General features: G+C 34.7%; 1 long non-coding RNA gene and 2 other non-coding genes across 5 annotated transcripts; all 3 read right to left on the bottom strand.

Annotated features, from left to right (window-relative positions):
- Positions 1-1,655: 1,655 nt before the first annotated feature.
- LOC119491935 lies at positions 1,656-10,786 on the bottom strand. 3 transcript variants are annotated; one of them, XR_005207681.1, is made up of 6 exons: positions 10,661-10,786; positions 7,572-7,650; positions 3,027-3,105; positions 2,492-2,661; positions 2,393-2,394; positions 1,656-1,908 (listed from the first exon to the last, which is right to left on the bottom strand). It is a non-coding gene; the product is annotated as an uncharacterized LOC119491935 (long non-coding RNA). The 3 variants fall into 3 exon arrangements; XR_005207679.1 differs by lacking the exon at positions 2,393-2,394 and having other exon boundaries at positions 10,661-10,780; XR_005207680.1 differs by lacking the exons at positions 2,393-2,394; positions 2,492-2,661 and having other exon boundaries at positions 10,661-10,749.
- LOC119492160 lies at positions 4,607-4,797 on the bottom strand. Its single transcript, XR_005207732.1, has one exon. It is a non-coding gene; the product is annotated as a U2 spliceosomal RNA (small nuclear RNA).
- LOC119492159 lies at positions 8,538-8,728 on the bottom strand. Its single transcript, XR_005207731.1, has one exon. It is a non-coding gene; the product is annotated as a U2 spliceosomal RNA (small nuclear RNA).
- Positions 10,787-12,333: the final 1,547 nt, after the last annotated feature.

Genomic DNA, 12,333 nt, shown 5'->3' with positions numbered 1-12,333 from the left:
AGACCATCTCCAAGCAGCTTGATGTTCCTGTGACTACAGCTGCACATATTATTCAGAAGTTTAAGGTCCATGGGACTGTAGCCTACCTCCCTGGACGTGGCCGCAAGAGGAAAATTGATGACATATTGAAGAGACGGATAATACGAATGGTAACCAAAGAGCCCAGAACAACTTCCAAAGAGATTAGAGGTGAACTCCAAGGTCAAGGTACATCAGTGTCAGATCGCACCATCCGTCACTGTTTGAGCCAAAGTGGACTTAATGGAAGACAACCGAGGAGGATACCAAATCATAAAAAAGCGAGACTGGAATTTTCCAAAATGCATATTGACAAGCCACAAAGCTTCTGGGAGAATGTCCTTTGGACAGATGAGACAAAACTGGAGCTTTTTGGCAAGTCACATCAGCTCTATGTTCACAGACGCAAAAATGAAGCATCCAAAGAAAAGAACACTGTACCTAATGTGAAACATGGAGGAGGCTCGGTTATGTTATGGGGCTGCTTTGTTGCATCTGGCACAGGGTGTCTTGAATCTGTGCAGGGTGCAATGAAATCTCAAGACTATCAAGGCATTCTGGAGCGAAATGTGCTGCCCAGTGTCAGAAAGCTTGGTCTCAGTTGCAGGTCATGGGTCCTCAAACAGGATAATGACCCAAAACACAGCTAAAAACACCCAAGAATGGCTAAGAACAAAACATTGGACTATTCTGAAGTGGCCTTCTATGAGCCCTGATCTAAATCCTATTGAACATCTGTGGAAGGAGCTGAAACATGCAGTCTGGAGAAGGCACCCTTCAAACCTGAGACAGCTGGAGCAGTTTGCTCACGAGGAGTGGGCCAACATACCTGTGGACAGGTGCAGAAGTCTCATTGAGAGTTACAGAAATCACTTGATTGCAGTGATTGCCTCAAAAGGTTGTGCAACAAAATATTAAGTTAAGGGTACCATCATTTTTGTCTAGGCCAGTTTCATTAGTTTGTTTTTTTAAATGATTCTGCTGAACCATAATTCAAAAACAATATCTGATTTTCATTAGTTAATTTTCAGTGAATTTTTATTTATTATTACTTTTGTCAGTTTCAAGTTATTTCAGTGACCATTGTTGGTTTTTCTTTCTTTAACGGAAGGGTACCAACGATTTTGCCTACGTCTGTAATTTAACAGACAATGATGTGCACACATATGCAGTGTATTTGCCTTTCTTTTGATATGTCAGCAGAAAGCATGCTGGGAAACAACATGTATGTGTTTTCTCACATTACAACTACTTCCTGTTCCTTTGTTTGCTGCTGGTATGCAACTGACACACTGCCACTGGTCTGGAATGTGAACAATACAGTTCAATGGCATCACAAACTGCAGCCTCCAAAATGATCGTGCATCTGAATCAACACCTCTCTACAGCAGTTTCAACAAAAAAACTCAACATGATAACTAGGGCTGTCACAATAACCGCAATATTGCAATACCGAGCTATTGACAAGTCAAACGCATGAGATGACAATAGGGCTGCAACTAACGATTATTTTTTTATCGATAAATCTAATGATTATTTTTGCGATTAGTCGATTAATCTAACGACTAATTCATTGATTATTCTAAAAAAATATATATAATTCAATTAATTTACCCAAAATAAATATCAAAAACTTGTTTCAATATTATCTCAATACTTTATTCAAACATCTTCTCTTATAAACATATACATAAAACAAGAATAAAATATGCACAGCAGGGCATTATTTCACAACAAAAAAATAGCCCAGTCTTTACTGGTAATCTTTTTTCAGTCCAACATAAAATTTCTCCAAAATAAAATTAAAGCAAGAGCTTGTTAAATTCAAGTAAAAGGAATAGTGCAATGTTCTTTTTGTGGAAAAAGTCCTCCACACCGCTTTGTCTCATCCTGAAAAAGAGACACAGATAGCCCATTAGAACAATAATAATAGTGGCACATTTTAAAATCGGTCTAATTTCCACATTACTGTTGTGTTATGACATTAGGCTAATAATAATAATAATACTACTAATAATAATAATCCTCATCAGTATTTTTACTTAAGTACTTAATTTGTGGTTTAGACATGGATTTATTTCATCACTGTAATAATGTCCAGTTAACATAATCACTGGCAAATGTACTTTTGCATCAGTGTGGAGTAAGAGAAATAATTGAAACTATTTACAGACTAGTCACAGACTGTAGAACAATATGTAACATTACTTTATGCCATTTTCTCACTCGTGACGTTAAAATAAACAGAAAATATAAAACGGCCGACGTTAGATGACGCAAGGTGTAACGTTACGTTATGTTACGTTACGCTACCATAACAGTGGTCCATAAAATACCTTTAACATGGTGGCGATGAAGAAACATTTTAAAAAACAACTTTATATGACTAATGACTACTGCTAACAGAAACACGCCAGCGTTTTGACAATCTTAATAGACCATGCCCGGTTGGGAAAAAGTAAACAGAACTTACGGTAGTGTCTTGATGCTGTCTTCTTCACTCAGCGCTCCGGGATGCCTTCTTGTAAGGTGCTCGTGCATTGCACTTGTACTGCCGTGGTATGCCATCTCCATTTTGCACAACTTACAGAGCATCACATTGTTGGGTCTCTGTTTGAAGTATTCCCACACGCCTCTTGCTCTCTGGGGGAATCAGAATCCATGCTTGGTCCGGGCGCAGCGCATTCTCATTACGTCATCCGATGCGTCAACACGTTACGTAAATCGACGTATTTACATAATCGATTATGTCGACGAAACGCCCCAGCCTTAATTGACGAGCCAAACGCATGAGATGACAAGCAACCACCACAACCGCTATGTTCACATTTTTTCTTTTTAAATTATTTGCAATGGGTGCACTGCATATTTCACTTATGTCCAGAGTAGGGATGTGACGGTGAGGAAATTTTCCCACAAGTTAATAAACTTGTGACAACACCAGTGTTACCGATTACACCGGACATTTCACAAGAAAAGATTACGGTCAATATATGTAGCGCACTTACTTTGATCTTTAACGTCGGGTGGCTGTGTGTCTGGCCTCTCCGGTCCAGCTTCCACTGCGGAGCAGTGCAGGTTTCCATCCTACAACAGATTAAATCAATCAATATGATTAAATAAACTTATGTTTTACATTTTCCTCACATGTGGAAAGGGCAGTGAACTCAGCACATCCTTTTACAATCCCCTTGTCTCACACAACAGTTTGATTTATTGATTTATGTCAACACTTTAGCGCCTCTTGCTCTCAAATCAAATCAGATAAACACATCATAAACTTGTAACTCTGTGCGGTGTCATCGCAGTAAAAATGGCAATATTACATTATCTCCAAGTTTTGATTTTCAACATTAATAAATTGGCAACTGATTGTAAATACACTGTATGTTCGTCTTTGTATGGCTAGCAGCAAAAAAACAAACAGATAACTTAAATAAAGTGCACATATATACAGCGTTTATGTGAGACCACACTAGAGAAAACTGCAGTCAGGATTTTCACTTTTGGGGAATGAGCAGAACTACAGCAACGACAACAGATTAAATCAATCAATGTGATTAAATAAACTGATGTTTTACATTTTCCTCACATGTGGAAAGGGCAGTGAACTCAGCACATCCTTTTACAATCCCCTTGTCTCACTCACAAGTTTGATCTATTTAACAGTCTCATGCATACAACATAACATTTTGGAGCCTCTTGCTCTCAAATCAAATATTATAGTTCATTCATTTCATTTCATTTTTCATTTCAAAATGTATTTCGAACATGTAGGATACAAACAAAATATATATAAAAAAATAAAGAAAAAGAGAATGATCATACCAACAAGTGGACAGCCAGAAAGAAGTAGTATTTACATACAATGAAAAGCATAAGAAAATAAATTGTCAAACACTTGATGCCTTTATTTACATATTCGAAAAGGAGTGAGAAGAAGTACAAACTTTTTTAATCCCACCTCTTCTCCATAAATCATTCATTATTAATTAACCAGCTTCCTTATTGAGCCATACATATACTCTAATTAAATTTTCCTAAATTTGTCTAACTATAACTATTAACCTTTATCTCTGTCATACAGAAATATAAATGAATTATTGATATAGTTAACCTTATCAAAATATAAATTTGTTATCAAATCAAAATACCATTCATTACTTATAATATAACTTAATCACAATAGAAGTTCATTACTTACATATTTAACTTAATCATATTGACTATTTGTTATCTTTTCTTATATGCGCACATTATTATTTATAATATACAATTTATAATGTACAATATGCACATGCAATACAACATGCAATACATACTTTACATACACACACACACAAACACATATATACATACATAGATAGATAAATAGATAGATAGATAGATAGATAGATCGATAGATAGATATACAATACACAGCATCTGACCATGCATATATTATTCCTATACCCAAAATCAAATATCCCCAAATATACATTATAGTTACTGCAGATAAACACAACATTAATTTATTACTCTGTGCAGCACAACTGCAATAAGAGTGTCTCAATAATCCTATTTCTAGATTTTGATTTTAGACAGTATGAGGGGGTGCACCGTTCCTGGAGGTACTGCAATACCAGGTCGATGCGTGGAGTGGACGGAGCAAGCCCCTATTCCATCTCCCTATTCCAAAAATCAATTTAATATATGGTCCCCGGGTAGGGGACGTATCAGATATTAAACTGATAAGAACAGATACTACACTTGATCTTAGCCAAAAGGCCGAGAAGCGATACTGTAAATGGGTCGGAGGTAAGGAACTGATTCACCCCACAGCTACTCTCACTCATGGGTCGGGAACATGAACTCAACTGTTTGGGTCACCATATAAAACAGGAACAATGCACATTTGAGATGATGTACCACTGGTGCGGTTTTGTTGCGATCTTAATAATAAACTTGTATTTACAGATGCGCCTTGTTGTGTCTTCCTGGTCACGTGGTACACGTTAGTCCAATAGAAAGTAGAAGGCGAATAAATATCATTTTCGATTTACAGACACGTTAGAATATATATATTATGTTTATACAAGTATGGTCTTTCAATTTCACTTCAATAGCATGTAACGCACTTGTACGGCCGAGAAAAAGTAATGTTTTTGCGCTTTTAACTCACTTCACAACAACAGACAGAGCTCTTCCAGCAGTCTCTAGTGGAGAGAATAGCTAACTGCACACTTCATGGGCTTCAGTCTCACTGGATGAAAGCCTAATGCAATGCAATCACTCATTAGTTACAATTTAATAACGTAACTCACCCAGAACACAATAAATAACCACTCAGTAAAGTCATAATGGAGAAGATGCCAGCAATTTAAATATTGACGTACTGTTTGCTTCCTTGTGAGGTTTATAACATTAACACTAATTCACAGTCCTGACTGACGTTTTAGGCCGCTTACAGAGCAGAGTAAGTCTGGAGTAAATGATTAAAATGTGTCCCATAACCTAGACATAAGTGTTTCATTCTGAGTGTCTTTCTTACATAAAAGCCCTTTAAGACATGAAAAACAAAAATGCATTGAAACTTCTTAGCATAACAGAAGAATATGATTTACAGGTGCAGCCCTACAGGCCTTAATTTAATTTATTATTATTTTCATGTATAATTTTACATATTTTATTGGTTCTTGTTCTGTATGCACAATCTATGAGCCATGTTGTTTGTAAATTTGAATTTGTTTAATAAAATAAAATAAAAAATAAATAAAAAACTCGACATAAGCACAAACAGTGGCAAAATGGCGAACAAGCTGACATTCTTGGTCAAGTTAGTTAGTTTAATATGCTGAGTAAACTCGTGCAATGTTGCTGTCAGTGTGAAACATGGACATGAGTGGGTAACTGCTTATGATGCGGTCATAGAGGTGCAGTAAGCTGCTGCTGCTGCTAGGGCGGCTCGATGTCAGTCTGAACTAGCAATAAGCTAAAGCTAGCTTAGCACCATGAAGCTAGCAGCTAACTTAGCCAACAGTTAGCTAATAAAAACACGAGTAATGTGGTGAATTAACCGACAACAAGTTGGCTTCTCAATAACGGTTATCTTAATAATGAACACCATATTCCTTCTATGAGAAATGTTAAGTTATTTAGTCTAAATTAACTCACTAAAAGTCGTCTTCTTCGTCGCTGCTCGTTAGCGGAGTATTCCAGTGGATGACGTAGTGACGTAGTGACGTTGCGCTTGACCGTGGAGTAGAGGGCCGTGCGCAAAATGACGTAAGCTAGCCAAAACCGTTAGCTAACATTAGCTAGCTGGACATATTACATATCCGCGGACAAAAAGACAGCTTAAAGAAAGTTTGTCCTTCTATGGCCAAAATCAATTAATGGCGCATCAATTCTTGACTCTGTATGGAAGTTCAAGTTAACTTAATTAGCTTAAAATGTGCAACAGCAGACGATTTAGCTTAGCATAGCTAGCAGCTTCTTTTTTTTTTTTTTTTTTTTTTTACAAATCTTTATTGTCAACCAGGTTCAACATTCGGGATACAAAGCTTTATTGGATTTTTTTTTTATATGTATAATATGTTTATTGGGTTTTCTTATTTTCATAAACACAATAAGAATAAAAAAAAACAAAACAAGACAACAACAAACAAACAAACAAACACTGGTACAGCTCAGATCAAAACATGTATATAGGAGGTCATAGGAAATAGTCCATAGTGCAGGGAAGTCACAGGATATATGAGTTAATGTTCAAGAGACTCCTTGTGGGATAATGGAAGAGAGATCAGGTCCAATATAATTCAGATAGGGCTGCCAAATATTGTGGAACTGATCTACTTTGGCATGTAGAATATTTGAAAGATATTCCAAAGGGACCATCTCTAATATCACTTTACGCCAGCCTTGAACAGAGGGTTTCTTATCACTAATACACACAAAGCTTTATTGTTACTGAATCTTAACATGAAATATCCCACTCAAGGTTATAAAAAAAACAATAATAATACATACACAATAAAACAAAAAATATTCCTGTATTTTTCAAGATAGTCTACATGGGTAACAATATGTGACAAGAGATCTTAACAGAGTAGAGCTGAAACGATTAATCGATTAGTTGTTGGCTACTGAATTAATTGTCAACTATTTTGATAATCAAATAATCGGTTAGAGCAATATTTCAAGAAAAGAGAAGTCAAAATTCTTTAATTCCAGCTTCTTAAATGTGAATATTTTCAGGTTTCTTTACTCCTCTATGACAGTAAACTGAGTTGTGGACAAAACAAGACATTTGAGGACGTCATCTTAATTTTTCACCATTTTCAGACATTTTATAGACCAAACAACTAATCAATTAATTGAGAAAATAATCAACAGATTAATCAACAATGAAAATAGTCGTAAGTTGCAGCCATATAACAGAGTGTATGTATTTTTTAGTCTAACTGAGATTTTATTTCATTACTATCAGGTCCTAGTTTGGTTCTTCATAAATGTAGCCTAGTTAGAAGGCTTTCACAAGAAAAGATTATGGTCAATATGTGTAGCACACTTACTTTGATCTTTACCGTCGGCTTGCTGTGTGTCTGGCCTCTGCGGTCCAGCTTTCACTGCGGAGCAGCGCAGGTTTCCATCCTGCAACAGATTAAATCAATCAATGTGATTAACTAAACTGATGTTTTACATTTTTCTCACATATGGAAAGAGCAGTGAACTCAGCACATCCTTTTACAATCTCTTCTCATGCATATAACATAACATTTTGGAGCCTCTTGCTCTCAAATCAAATATAGTTCATTCATTTCATTTAATTTTTCATTTCAAAATTTATTTCAAACATGTAGGATACAAACAAAATATATATAAAAAAATAAAGAAAAAGAGAATGATCATACCAACAAGTGGACAGCCAGAAAGAAGTAGTATTTACATACAATGAAAAGCATAAGAAAAATAAATTGTCAAACACTTGATGCCTTTATTTACATATTCGAAAAGGAGTGAGAAGAAGTATAAATATATTTAAATCCCACCCCTTCTCCATAAGTCATTCTGCAATAATTAACCAGCTTCCTTATTGAGCCATACATGTACTCTAATTAAATATTCCTAAATTTAGAGTACCAATTCATTACTTATAATATAACTTAATCACAATAGAAGTTCATTACTTACATATTTAACTTAATCATATTGACTATTTGTTATCTTTTCTTATATGCGCATATTATTATTTATAATATATAATTTATAATATACAATATGCACATGCAATACAACATGCAATACATACATACACACACACATATAGAGATAGATAGATAGATAGATAGATATACATATATACAATACACAGCATCTGACCATGCATACATTATTCTTATACCCAAAATTAAATATCCCCAAATTTGCATTATAGTTACTGCAGATAAAAACAACATTAACTTATTACTCTGTGCAGCCCAACTGCAATAAGAGTGTCTCAATAATCCTATTTCTAGATTTTGATTTTAGACAGTATGAGGGGGTGCACCGTTCCTGGAGGTACTGCAATACCAGGTCGATGCGTGGAGTGGACGGAGCAAGCCCCTATTCCATCTCCCTATTCCAAAAATCAATTTAATATATGGTCCCCGGGTAGGGGACGTATCAGATATTAAACTGATAAGAACAGATACTACACTTGATCTTAGCCAAAAGGCCGAGAAGCGATACTGTAAATGGGTCGGAGGTAAGTAAGTGCTTCACCCCACAGTTACTCTCACTCATGGGTCGGGAACATGAACTACATCTGTTTGGGTCACCATATAAAACAGGAACAATGCACATTTGAGATGATGTACCACTGGTGCGGTTTTGTTGCGATCTTAATAATAAACTTGTATTTACAGATGCGCCTTGTTGTGTCTTCCTGGTCACGTGGTCCGCGTTAGTCCAATAGGAAGTAGAAGGCGAATAAATATCATTTTCGATTTACAGACACGTTAGAATATATATATTATGTTTATACAAGTATGATCTTTCAATTTCAATTCAATAGCATGTAAACCACTTGTACGGGTGAGAAAAAGTAATGTGTTTACGCTTCAAACTCACTTTAACAACAACAAACAGAGCTCTTCCAGCAGTCTCTAGTGGAGAGAATAGCTAACTGCACACTTCATGGGCTTCAGTCTCACTGAAATAATGAAAACCTAATGCAATGCAATCGTTCATTAGTTACAATTCAATAACGTAACTCACCCAGAACAGAATAAATAACCACTCAGCAAAGTCATAATGGAGAGGATGCCAGCAAGTTAAATATTTACGTACTTGTTTGCTTCTTTGTGAGGTTTATAACAAAATAATTCACAGTCCTGACTGAAGTTTTAGGCCGCTTACAAAGCAGAGTAAGTGTGGAGTAAATGATTAAAATGTGTCCCACAACCTCGACATATAAGCACAAACAGTGGCAAAATGGCAAACAAAGTCAGCACATCATTTACACGACATTAACTTTGATGCAACAAGCTGACATTCTTGGTCAAGTTTAATAGAATAGAAAGTTTTATTGTCATCGTATTAAATACAACGAGATTCACAGTTACCACTTCTGGTCAGTGCTTTAAAACAAATACTTGACAAGTATTTGTAAAACGAGGAAGATAAAACATATAACAGGTAAAACACACACAGTTATAAAGCAAATAAAACAGGTAAAGTAGATGTAGTAAATAAATATAAACAGAAGTGTTCCCAAACACATCAGAGACTGCACTAACCTGTGCACATTCAAATCACAAATCAAGTCACCTTTTTAGAACTGCTTTTAATGTGTAGTTAATATTGTGTTTTATATCTTTTTTATGATGTCCTTGTTTTATGATCTTTTTATCTATGTAAAGTTTCTTTGAGTTTTTGTTTTTTTTATTAAAAAGCGCTGCATAAATAAAATGTATTATTATTATTATTATTATTATTATTATGTGTTACACTAGAGGTATGAAATATAAAAATAGAAGTAATGTAAACAGAGCTAATTGCACTTGTAAAATAGGTAGGGTAGATGTAATAAATAAAATGTAAACAAAGGTAGTTGACATTGAGGTGTTTAATTGCATCAATTGTATATACTGAGTAAACTCGTGTAATGTTGCTGTCAGTGTGAAACATGGACATGTGTGGGTAACTAGTTATGATGCGGTCATAGAGGTGTAGTGAGCTGCTGTTAGGGCGGCTGAATGTCGGTCTGAGCTATTATTTATTATATGTATTTATTTTTATTATGTTTTTTTAATTTTATGTTAGTTTTGTTTCATTTCTGTTGTCCTTTTATGTTTGACACAGCTCTTTGTTTATGTTTTCGCTATGCTTATTTTGTATGTAAATGTTTTTAATGTTTTCTGCTGTTACTATGGATACTGTAATTTTGAAATAAAAAAAAAAAAAAAAAGAAAATGTCAGTCTGAGCTAGCATTAAGCTAAAGCTAGCATAGCACCCTGAAGCTAGCAGCTAACTTAGCCAACAGTTAGCTAATAAAAACACAATTAATGCGGTGAATTAACCGACAACAAGTTGGTTTCTCAATAACGGTTATCTTAATAATAAACAAAATATTCTTTCTATGACAAATGTTAAGTTATTTAGTCTGAATTAACTCACTAAAAGTCGTCTTCTTCGTCGCTGCTCGTTAGCGGAGTATTCCAGTGGATGACGTAGTGACGTAGTGACGTTGCGCTTGACCGTGGAGTAGAGGGCCGTGCGCAAAATGACGTAAGCTAGCTAAAACCGTTTAGCCGTTAGCTAACCTTAGCTAGCTGGACATATTAAAGACAGCTTAAAGAAAGTTTGACCTTCTATGGCCAAAATCAATTCATGGTGCATCAATACTTAACTCTGTATGAAAGTTTAAGTTAACTTATTTAGTTTAAAATGTGCAACAGCAGACGATTTAGCTTAGCATAGCTAGCATTTCTTTTCTTTTTTTACAAATCTTTATTGTCAACCAAGTTCAACATCCGGGTACAAAGCTTTATTGTTATTGAATCCTAACATGAAATTTCCCATTCAAGGTTATAAAAAAACAATAATGATACATTCACAATAAAATACACAAAAAATATTCCTGTATTTTTCAATGTAGTCTACATGGGGAACAATATATAATATCTTGGACTCTAACCACTGACGCACTTTACACTTACTTTACACTATACATCCTATAAACCTCTTTATAGACTGCACATATGCACATATTACATTTATTTATTGACGGACTGTACACACTATGTTCACCCATTCACTCTGTATCTTTTATATCTCTATTATTGTTTTTATAATTTTTGTATACCTTTATCTCTCCTGTGTTTCACTCAGTTTGCTGATGTTGCTGCTTTGACACCTGCATTTCCCTCCAGGGATTAATAAAGGTTCATCTTATCTTATCTTATATGTGACAATACATCTTAACAGAGTAGAGCTGCAATGATTAATCAATTAGTTGTTGGCTACTGAATTAATTGTTAACTATTTTGATAATCAAATAATCAGTTAGAGTAATATTTTAAGAAAATAAAAGTCAAAATTCTCTAATTCCAGCTTCTTAAATGTGAATTTTCAGGTTTCTTTACTCCTCTACGACAGTAAACTGAGTTGTGGACAAAACAAGACATTTGAGGATGTCATCTTCATTTTTCACCATTTTCTGACATTTTATAGACCAAACAATTAATCAATTAATTGAGAAAATAATCAATAGATGAATCGACAATGAAAGTAATCGTTAGTTGCAGCCATCTAACAGAGTGTATGTATTTTTTTAGTCTAACTGAGATCTTATTTCATTACTATCAGGTCCTAGTTTGGTCCTCATAAATGTAGCCTAGTTAGAGGACTAAATTGTGCAATTTTGTGTATATATATATATATATATATATATATAAGATATATAAGATATATGAGTTATTAGCGGAGAAGGGAGAAAGGGGAAGGGAAATATAAGTTTTACTTCTACCTACTCCTTTTCGGACACTATTACTCTTGTTTTGTTTGTTATTATTTTGTATCTGTTTTTATTCATTTTTATGTTCGAAATAAAGTCTTTCATTAATTCATTCATTCATTCATATAAAAATGTCCATTTTTGTCAGCCTGACGGGAAACACCATGCCGCTTTTGATGGTCTAAAATTCTTCAAAGTAATTTCTTTATAATTAATCTCTTTGAGTAAGATGATCAAAATGATTTAAAAAATAAATCAGAAAGGAAAATGTCATAAGCACATTAATCTAGCAGCTTATTCATGCCTCCCACATTGACACGTCAGTCACTGTTTT

This window comes from Sebastes umbrosus, chromosome 7 (assembly GCF_015220745.1).
Source record: "Sebastes umbrosus isolate fSebUmb1 chromosome 7, fSebUmb1.pri, whole genome shotgun sequence".
Taxonomy (NCBI): domain Eukaryota; kingdom Metazoa; phylum Chordata; class Actinopteri; order Perciformes; family Sebastidae; genus Sebastes; species Sebastes umbrosus.
This window is presented reverse-complemented; position numbering and strand designations above follow the sequence as displayed.